Source organism: Canis aureus, chromosome 35, assembly GCF_053574225.1.
Source record: "Canis aureus isolate CA01 chromosome 35, VMU_Caureus_v.1.0, whole genome shotgun sequence".
NCBI classification, from domain to species: Eukaryota; Metazoa; Chordata; class Mammalia; order Carnivora; family Canidae; genus Canis; species Canis aureus.
Window position 1 is genome coordinate 14,399,141 of NC_135645.1, and position 11,656 is coordinate 14,410,796.

General features: G+C 37.9%; 1 pseudogene; it reads right to left on the reverse strand.

Moving 5' to 3' along the window:
* Nucleotides 1-7,779: 7,779 nt before the first annotated feature.
* Nucleotides 7,780-11,104, reverse strand: LOC144305104 (myotubularin-related protein 12 pseudogene; annotated as a pseudogene).
* Nucleotides 11,105-11,656: the final 552 nt, after the last annotated feature.

The window sequence follows — 11,656 nt, forward strand, 5'->3', positions numbered from 1 at the left end:
ATACTAGTTGTTCATATATGGAGAGGGGGTAGCCAGTTTTAATGCTTTTAAACTTGATACAAATAGAATCACACAGTATATATACATTTTAGTTTAATGTCAAGAACTATAAAAGGTCTAAGATTTTACCTTACTTGCAAGTTGACAAGTTAAATCTGCTATAGTTTCATGGGTGCTGTGGGAAGACAGGAGAGACCTGGACCAGAGAAAAAGGTGTTCTCATTCATGGCACAGCAACAACACGAGCATCAGCATACTTGTGTGAGTTCCCCCAGCCCCCTAAGCCCAAAGGATGATGAGGATGTGCCCAGATGGATGCCTGTGCAATCAGCGGGAACTCCAAACTTGAGTAACCTGATCCCTTTGCTCTGGGGGCAGACATTATCTCTCTTCCAAGGCTGTTTGCTATACATATATCCCTGAGAAAGAATTAGAAAAGTCCACTTCTTTTTAAATCAAAACTAGATTATCTCCCATGAGAGAAAGAGCTTTAGAAAGTTTTTCTTTGGGACACCTGGGTGGCTCAGCGGTTTAGCACCTGCCTTTGGCTCAGGGTGTGATCCTGGAATCCTGGGATCAGTCCCACATCGGGCTCCCTGCATGGAGCCTGCTTCTCCCTCTGCCTGTGTCTCTGCTTCTCTCTCTCTCTCTCTCTCTCTCTGCCTCTCATGAATAAATAAATAAAATATTGAAATAAAAAAAGAAAGTTTCTCTTTGACAGCTCTATTGATTGATAAAAAGCTCAACAGACTAAGAAAATGGTCTTAGTGAAAATAAAAATAACAGAAGTGATTTAAGTCTACCTTTTCCCAAGTGGCTGTTTTGGCTCTGCTGTTTTACAATCCTGAGCCACAGGTCCTAGAGCATCAGAAGGTCCCCTGGGTATTTGGGACCTAGAGGAATTGGAGGATTAGGCTGTGAGGCCTCAGGGATCTGGAGTCACAGGTGGATCTGATTTAGCTTTCAAAGCAGCCAACCCCAAGCACCCCAAATCACAGCAGGACATTTGCAAGTTGTCTCTTTTTAAAAGTTTGATTTATCTTTTTAAAAACATAACTGCAGTTACTTAATTGATTCTACAGCTGCTCTTACTGAATTCTGATAGAATTATATTTCCTAAAATAGTGTTTTTGAATGTAGATAATTTAAATATAATTCTTGTGAATGTTTCCTTTTCATTGGCTCTGCTAGAATTAAATAATATGTGTTATATGTTGATTGAATTAATGAGTCCACTGATACTCAAACCATAATTAAAATATGACATGAAGGTATTTGAAATAATAAAAACCATTCATCTAGGCTATGAGTCATAAGAAATCCGTAAAAGTAACTTAATATGTACTTCAACAAATTTTGATTGACTCTAAAAATAACACACAAAAAATTAAAAAAACAAAAATATCACCACTACCCTTAAACCTACTATTGTTTTTATTAGTTTATTAAATTACATTCAGAGATTAGGAGAGTTGACATTTTACAAGAATCATTTCTTATTTTGTAATTTAGATTTCATCTATAATTTTGTTTCTGCTTTTCTTTGCTATTTAAAATGGTTTCTCGAGGCACCTGGGTGGCTCAGTTGGTTAAGCATCAGACCCTTGATTTTGGATCGGCTCACATCATGATCTCAGGGTTGTGAGATCAAGCCCCATGACAGGCTCTGTGCTCAGCCAGGAGTCTGCTTGGGATATTTTTCCCCTCTACCTCTCCTCTGCCCCTCAATCCCTTGAGCACACAGGCTCTCTCTCCTTCTTGCTCTAAAATAAATAAATAAATAAATAAATAAATAAATAAATAAATAAATAAATAAATAAAATCTTTAAAAATAGAATAAAATAAAAACAGTTTCTAAATTCTAGTAGTTAAATTTTTTAACTACATAAGATTAAACCTTTAATTGTACATATCATATACCATTATGAAGACCTTATCATTATGCATACGATCTCCAATGGAATTCTTTACTAACCAAGCATCAAGAAACCAGCAACTCATTTACATAAGACCCTTCTCCACAGTTCTATAATGGAAAGCGGCATCTGGTATTTTCTTCAGAAACTTCCTATTTAAAATCTCCAATTTTCTCTTAACTATGACATAATCAGGAACTGATGACAGTCAGCCCACAATCACCCTTAACTGTAGTGGCTTTCACCTGATATGTTTAAAATTAGGGTGGGCAAGGGCTGTCAATAGGTAAACATCTGTAGCGAGACTTCAAATAATTGTTATCAGCAGTATTTTCTGTAAGATGTTACTTAATTAATTAATGCCTAATGGACACAAGAATTTTACATACAAATATCAAATATTATCTGATAATACATACGCACACAAACTATTATTCATGTTCATACATAATACACATATACCAGCAAATACACATGTAGTGATAATCTTGGATGTAAGTTCACTGATTGTCACACCTACATGTACACATGTAACACACATATCCACTCAAATACACATGTAATACACATATACCCTCATAAATATACACATGCTCATATATGTATAATAAGCATGTAGATAACTACAAATTAAAATACTAATATACCTTAAATATAAATTTATGTTTGTAAATTTCACAAATTAAAAACAAAAGGCATAATAAAACTTATACTTCAATATTAAAATTTACAACCCAAATATGATAATTACTTGCTAACACTTGATTATCTTAGGGAGTTATATAAGTAATATAATACTGGGGAAGAAGAACGAGAAAAAAGTAATATAATATTTATTTTCTATGACAAATATTTAAATTTCATCATTAATTTTTTTTTCTATTTCAGTAGTTTGGATCTTTTTTTCAGAAGCATTTTAAAATGTATATAGACTGTTTTTCATTCTGTAGGTGTTGCCATAGCACTTAAACTCCTGACAGCCCTCATAAGAAGGATTTTCCATAATTAAAAAAAATGAGTCATATAGTTTAATCTGAATCTAAGTGCTGAAAATGTTATTTTATACCCATAAACATAGAAACTTGGTCTTGGTTCTTTTATTAGTATTACAGCTTTCAATACCCATCAACCTTTTTTTTTTTTTTTTTTTTTTTTTTTAAAGATTTTATTTATTTATTCATGATAGTCAGAGAGAGAGAGGCAGAGACACAGGCAGAGGGAGAAGCAGGCTCCATGCACCGGAGCCCGATGTGGGATTCGATCCCGGGTCTCCAGGATCGCGCCCTGGGCCAAAGGCAGGCGCCAAACCGCTGCGCCACCCAGGGATCCCCCCATCAACCTTTAAAAATACCCTTGGGTTTACAGAAGGTCAGATGGTCCTGGCCTCATACCCTCTTTGAAGTGGTTTATTACACCTTGCTCAACCACATTCCCATGGGAAACTACGGTGGTAAATTCTGGGCCAGCCACCAGAATCATATGATAAAGTTTAATTAATAGGTCAAGTTTACTAATACTAAGAATATCAACCAATATATTTACAATTTATGAATAATGAAAAGACATTAATTAATTCTTGCCATTGGGATGCCTGGGTGGCTCAGCAGTTAAGCGTCTACCTTCAGCTCGGGGTATGATCCCAGGGTCCGGGACGGAGCCCCACATAGGGCTCCCTGCATGGAGCCTGCTTCTCCCTCTGCCCATGTCTCTGCCTCTCTGTGTGTGTCTCTCATGAATAAATAAGTAAAATCTTAAAAATGTTCTCCTAGAGTTTTTGTTTAATGTTGCTACAAATAATACTCAAAACACCATTTCATCATTTCCAATGGTAGGTATGACAACATTTTTTGAAAGATGGGATTTTGTGGTTTATATATAATAGGAGCAACATTTCTAATGTATTTTTAAACAATGTAGGACTAATGAAGTTATAGTTAAATGAATATAATTAACAGATATATAACATCTGTATATATGAATATATATGTATATATACCATTTTAGACAGGAAACTGCCACTTAATATTGACATTTTTAAGATTTCATTCACATCGCTTTATTGCTAAAATTATATCCTTCTAGTTTAGGAGAGCTATGATGCTATCATCACTAATTTTATGTGTCAGTTTGACTAGACCACAGAGTGCTTAGATATTTGGTAAAAGATTATTCTGGGTGTTTTTGTGAGGTGGTTTTAAATGAGGTTAACACTTAAATCGGTAGACTGAGTAGGTTGCCCTCCTCATAGGCGGGGGCCTCATTTAATCAGCTGAAGGCCTGATCCTCCCTTCTGTAGGAGGGAATTCCTCCCACTGGACTTGAGACTAGGACTGGCTTTTTTTCCTACCTTCAAATTCAAACTGAAATGCGGACTCTTCCTGGGTCTCAAGGTTGCCAGCCTTCATACCACAACTACCTCTTCGGTTCTCCTGTTTCTTAAGCCTTCAGACTCAGACTGAGGCTGATTCATCAGGGCTCTTGACTCTAGCCTGCTCAGGGACTTACCAGCCTTTGCAACCATGTGACCTAATTCCTTATAGTAAATCTCTATCTAGATATATATCTTATATAGACATATATGGATATATATCTCATAGTATTGTATAGTATATATGATATATATTTTTATATATATATAAACCAATAAGATTTTACATATATATGTATTATATATATAGTGTTGTATAGTACTATACATATATAGTATTGTATAGTGTATATGATATAGATATTTTATGTATATGTAATATATACATATATTCATATATATGTAAAATCTTATTGGTTCAATGTCTCTGGAAAACCCTAATTACAACAATCAACTTCCAGTTAGTTATTTTCAGGATAATACAAAAGAATAAACTTACAAATAGTAACATTATTCCTCTTGAATTATTAGCTTTAGTATTAGTTATTATTGTATTATGACTGATAATTAAGTGCATATGCAGAAAAACCACTGAATATAGACTTGATTAGAATCTACATGCTTATTTCCAACAAAAATTTTTCCTATTAGCTATTGCCTTCCTGCCTTCTAACCCAGGAATTGTCTTTTTATCACTAATTTGAGTATTCTAAAAATATAATCTACAAATTATGCTTGCTCTGCCATTTGTTCTTATAAGAGCTTATTCTTCAAAAGGCTTAAATTAATAAAATAATGTAACAACAAGCAAATAATACTGACTCATTAGACTATGACTCACTCATGCCATCATATCTAATGCACCTCCTCACACCATTTAAATGAACTTCTCACTAGTTTCATAGTAGGTATAAGGTGAATTTTCATCTACCAGTCTCGAATAATATCTCCACTATTAAATTTAGAGTGCATAACATTATCTCTATACAACTTTGCGTACCCTAAACAAATATTTAACATCATTGACTTTGATGCCACGTATTTTATTAGCTTTTGTAGCTTGAAGTTCCAGTGTAGGCTTTGCATTCTTAGTAATAGTATCAAATATATACAGTCTTATATGCCCAATCTACCAGTCTACTTCGATGTTAATGCTTTTTATATCTACATTCATGTTATTAACAATAAAATGATCTATCAAAAAACTTAAGCTTTATATTAACTTTAGTTAATATAGCCTCTTAATTAGCTTAAATAGCCTTTAATTATTTAAAAATTATTTGAGAGAGTCCCTGGGTGGCTAAGCGGTTGGGCACCTGCCTTTGGCCCAAGGCGTGATCCTGGGGTCCGGGAAAGTCCCACATCTCCCATATCTCCCTGTATGGAGCTTGTTTCTCCCTCTGCCTGTATCTCTGCCTCTCTCTCTCTCTCTCTCTGTGTGTCTCTCATGAATAAATTAATTAATTAATTAATTAATTAAAAAATAAAAATAATTTGAAAAAGTCTACATTTCCCATAGATTTTGACAGCTTTATCTTCAACCCTTGTCAATATTGATAACCCAGTTAGTCTATTAGAATTTTTTTTTCTTGGTTTTCTTTTTTTTTTTTTAAATTTTTACTTATTTATGATAGTCACAGAGAGAGAGAGAGAGGCAGAGACACAGGCAGAGGGAGAAGCAGGCTCCATGCACCAGGAGCCCGACGTGGGATTCGATCCCGGGTCTCCAGGATCGCGCCCTGGGCCAAAGGCAGGCGCTAAACCACTGCGCCACCCAGGGATCCCTATTAGAATTTTTAAAATAAAATACTTTTATCTCAATTCTATTTATATTACAGATATTTCTAATTAGAACAAACATAGCCATAAACCTTTTAATATTAAATTCTTCTTCATGCTTACTCCCACAGCAATACATTTTCCTGCTGTCTATGCTTTATCACAAATTGGTATAAAAATTGTGACTTTCTCAACTTCCAGGCATTTAGGATTAGTGATGGTACAATAAGAACCGCTCACATCTAGCATTTCTACATAACTGTATTAAAACATTCTTCATGGGTAAGCTATTCATATATTCAGGATTCATTATTCAAAACCTAAATTATGAACAAGTTATCCCATAAAAAATAAAGCTTTCAGATGAGTTACTTACCACGTCATCATTATTATTTTTTTTTTGCTTGTAAATTGTGCTTTAATTTCTGCAATCAGATATGATGCAGTGAAATATAAGTATAAACTTTCATTGTACATTGGAAAATAAAAAGCACATTTATACAGATAAAGCCCAACAGCTTATTCCCTTTAAAAAAAAAAAAAAGGTTTTGAATGTTTTTAAAGCTAATTCATCTTCAGTGTAAAAACTTGGAGGTATAAACAAACTCAAGATATTATATACAGTAAATTAATGTACATTTCCAAACTTGCACAGTGCAGCATTTTAAACAAAGTAAAGGTCTCATTTCAGCTTTTACTGTTAAGCATAATCCATATCTCAATCTTGAATATAAATGTCACAATATATAAACCCACTGAGAATTCTGTACACAAATACAAGTTTATAGAAATCTGATTTCAAATATAAATACATAAATTGTCATGACCTCACATGTTACAACAGCTTATTTTTCTATTGTAATTAAAAAAAAATCATAGAAAAATATTTCAATGCACATTCAACTGCTATGACAAGGGCCATGACCTTGTGCCTTTGAACCATACTTTGTGGAGTGTAAAGCATCACACCGGGCATTTTTGGAATGAAAACTGCTAAGGTTCTAAGATTGAAGAGGCTACTGTATAAATATTCACGTTATAATATGGTAACAAAAATAGTTAGCTCCATAGTGTATCAGGGAGGCAGTGGGGCAGAGAAGTGGAGGCTAGTGCTAGTTTAGGAAGGCCCACAGAGCGCATGTTAAGGTAGCTAATGAACTAATGTATTTTAAAAATCCCTACTGCAAGCCTAACACTGAACTCACTAGTGAGACGCTTAAGGCAACAAGACCGGACATGTGTTTGGCCCCCAATGCCCGAGTCCTGCCCTCTCCTCAACCTCTGTCATTTTAATAGACCAACCTGGCTCATGTGTCAACACAAATGGGGAGAAGAGTAAAGCAATTTCTTCTACATACAAAAAGACGATTCAGTGCAAACTGAGAAATTTCTTTGTCAATAGTTTGAAAATTTCTTATTGCCCTCAAGCAACTGAACTTTTTCTAAACATGTAACATTCAAATTGGGATCTATACTGGAGAGCAAATGTATATAAAAGGCAAACATTCAATTTGAGACATTCCAACATTAGCTTCCCCCTTTCCTTTTGTGGGATTTAACAAGGGTTCCACTGAGAGAGAAAAACAACTCGTCCTTAAAAGTGTACTTTCCTGCATTTAAAAATATATATATACCATTTAGACAGCAGATCCAAGGTGACCAGGCATAGTCAAGTTTCTTCTATGGCTTTTATTTTTTTTTTTTTTTTTTTTTCTTCTATGGCTTTTAAATCATTGAGGTACTAAGGAGAACCATCACTTCTGATATTTCTGCTTAATGGCTTCCCTCTGAAAGCCACGTTCTGAAGTGATCCTGCTCACGTATGTGCGGTTAGAGATTCGGGGAGACCGCGTGAGGGTTGATGCAGAGGGCTGCCGTCACAAATGTCCCCAAGCCTCGGCACACTGTTAGAAAAAGGCAAAGCACTTTCAAACATTGAAGAAGTTCCAGAAGAATGGAAGCTCCTTCGGGCAAAGGGATTCCCCCAGTTTCACCAACAGATTTAGCAGCAAGATCCTGGGACTCCGCACACCATGGCAGGGAGCATGGGGGGACGGCAGCGAGGGGTCCGGAGTGGGCAGAGGGAGACCTGGAGCTGTCGGCACACAGAAAGGGCAGCGTGGCTGGTTGGCTAGCTCACCAGCCCCACACAAAGTGACACAGTCTATTCAGGGGGAGGGACGGCTGGAAATGTCAGGATGGGTAACATGAGTGGAATTTCCCCAGCTTTTCTCCGGCAAGAGGATAGAGAAAGGAAAAATGCTAGGGTTTAAATGAATGCCATACATCTGAATATCTCTACTTGAGTCTTTCAATTTGCCATACACACATCAGATAAAGCTGAATTTGCTCCGAAGTAAGATGGGTAGCAAGATACACACTGTTCCCAATGACTGGATAAATTATCTTGGCACAGAAAAGATCTGAAGAAAATATTGAGTCCAAGAATGTGAGACCAAAGCCCTTTCTAGTAGTAAACCAGCCACCGCCGGTTCTGTATAATATGCATCAGACAATGGCCACAGTTCGATTATGGGTCAAGTAATAATTCCTTTCAATTAATAATACTAGAGATCCGGTTTTAATTGCATAGTCTTTCAGGAGCATAAAAACATGAGAACCAGCTCTTTTCCTGAAGCTCCGGGTTTCCTGCTCCAGAGCCCTGGACAAATGCCTCCCTGCCTGCTGCAGTGGTAAGCTGCAGTGTGACCCACTCATCCAGAGAGCAAAGGGGTTCGATGCCTGTCCCAACCCTCAACGTCCCTCCTTCATGACCACTAAGTGGACAATCACACGTCTCCTAGATCCACAAACTCATCTTCTCGTTTGGCCAGATCATCTTCATCACCCAGAGCTTTCCAGCCACTGGTGGGAAGGACCGGTTTTGAGGAGTGTCGCTGCAGCAGAGCGAAAGGAAACAAAGAGGACAAGCGGGCCGAGCTCCTCAGCAACGAGGGGCCCTCTGCAGGGAGGGCCCCCTGGCTGTGGTGTCTCTCCTCGATCTTCTCTTGTAAGCGCTCTACCTCCTCCATCATTTCCAAGAGTTTGCTCATGGTGGCCACTCTACCACCACCCAGGATTTGGGCTTCCGGAATCCAGCGCAGGTAGCGCTGGGCCCAGACTTTGATTTCTGGCCCCTCGATGTGAGGCGGCAGCAGTCCGTGGTAGTCGGTGGGCTTGCTGTGCCAGCTGTCATAGAACTCTTGAAAATTGTCTTGCAGCTCATCAGAAGAATTAATTAATTTGCTAATTCTCTTGCCCAGAAGGTTTTTAATTAAATGATCTGTTTCTTCCCTGAAAAATCCTCTTTTGGGAGATGATTTAGATTGAGTGGGTGGTAGAGACAATTGTCGTTGATGTTTGAAACGCATTCCTTTCCGTTGGCCTTTGTCCAGTTTTGGCTTTTCCACATAAAGAGGGTTTTTGAGCAACATCTGGGCTTTGGGTTCCAATCCCACACGGTGAGCAGATTCAAAGGCTTGCTCTGTGTATCCTGGTGTTCCCTACCCATGTTAATATCTTTTTGATGAGGCGAATTGAAGAAGAAGGTGCTAAAAATAGGTAAGTATAGACTATCTGACAAAACAGTCAAGTAAGTCTCCGTGAAATCAAATGCTGGGGGATGCTGGTGCACCAGCTGCCACACACAATCTAAGAACAGCAGGAACACGGGAACCTCCTCTTTGTCACTTTGACGGAGGTGGTTGCAGCGATCCAGGAAACAGTGGCCGCCCATGATCCACTCCTTCTGGACGAGGCTCTGGAAACCAACCCTGGTTCTGCAGTGGGGGTCCATCATCACTTGTACCAGAGAGGAAATGAGGCAGCAGAGGTCTGAAGCATTCTCCTCTAAAAGAAGAACGTTCATGTTTTGTGCTTCTAGACATTCTGCAATCTCTATTGCTTTTTTCAGGCAATGTCTGATTATATCAAGCCAACTGCTATTTTCCAACAGAGAAAACCATTTTATATCTGTGTCCCAAAATTCCGTACTATTATCTATCAGAAACAGCTGTTTAAATTTAGAGTATGCAGTCTGGATGTCCTGCAAGGACAGGAAGTTGGTTGACAGGTCTTCAGTTTTAACAATTTCATAGGGTGGCCTGTGGATGGTCTTGTAAATTCCATCCAAGAAGCTCTTTTGGATTTGTAAACTGCCATCATCCTGTTCTTTGGGCAGTGCTGACATTTTCAAAAGGGCACATCCATTGTGGCAGGACCAGCACCATATTGGTATGCTGTGACCCTGAAAGTGTAGCACGTCCTCTTCAGGAAGAGAAATAGGGACAACAAAGTATGCTGGCAATCTTACACAGACTTTATAGCCTTCATTGACACTCACTGCTTTGTACTTGACGTTGCCTTTGGTCCGCTCCAATTCCCAACACCAGTCCTTAAGGGTGTCAAACATTACAGTATGGTTCTTGGGATCAGTGGCTGTATTGTTTTGTGCAGCAGCTGCATAGGAAAACAGAAATAATCTTTTAAGCAGTTTAGGAGCTTGGGTATGATGAATTATGCCACTGACAATCCTTTTGACTTCCTCTTCTCTTGTGTACCTCAGACCAAAGTGGAACACTCGAAGGTCTTTGCAGTGGATGATGAGTTTTTCAGGGTATTTCTTCAATTGTCCAAAAAGAGGTTTCTTTTTCTCATCAAACACTCCATAAATCTGATCAACGCAGTGGAGTGTGATGTCATTTTCTCCTATAACCTTATTCTTAAATTGGGCCTCATCATTATCCAACGCAGATTCATCATCGCCCAAGAAGGCGATCTTGAAGTCCGTGCACACAAGTTTCCCATAGATCCCACGCTGACAGGAATCCTCCTGGACATACTTCAGCACTGTACTGGCTTCACAAAGCAGCTGTTCACCTGGCAACAAGTGAAGAGTTACTTCCTTCTCGTTTGCATGAATTTCCTCCGGGCGCACGTACGACACGAACGAGGGCTTGGGCGCCCATCCCCAGGGCCGCGGCGGCCGCGGCGACGCCCGCATCCGGCTCCGCCGCCGACATCGCTCGCCCCCCCACGTCATCATTATTAATTGGAAATTTAATGTTAATAAGAACACTATTCTTTGCACACTTCTATTCCAAATATCTAATCTGGAAGCCACAAACACAAATTAAACTGTACAAAATTACTCGCTTTAATTGCCATATCTATTTATAGCACTCAAAATATTTTCTTTATTTTCTACGGTCATTCACAATTTCCAATGCTACTTTTATGAGAATCGCTCATTACTTTATAAATTCAGTCACATAACAGAAGCATTTTTTCAGTGTTCTTATTCACAATATTATTCTAACATTGGCCAGTCCACACACATGTGAGATTACTTAAATGCCCCTCACTATGAACATTCTTTGTTTTACATTCAGAGTCCCATAGATTCTCTTACCTACTTGGATATCTTTCAATGATTATACACTAATTTTCATATTTGTGCATCTCAAAATAGTTAAAAATTGATCATGAGAAATTGGTTCATCCAGTTTATGTAATTATAAATGTAGTACTTCCTGTCTTTTCTCAATTCTGATCTCTTGGATTCTCAATAATTATTTAATATTTATAGTAATTC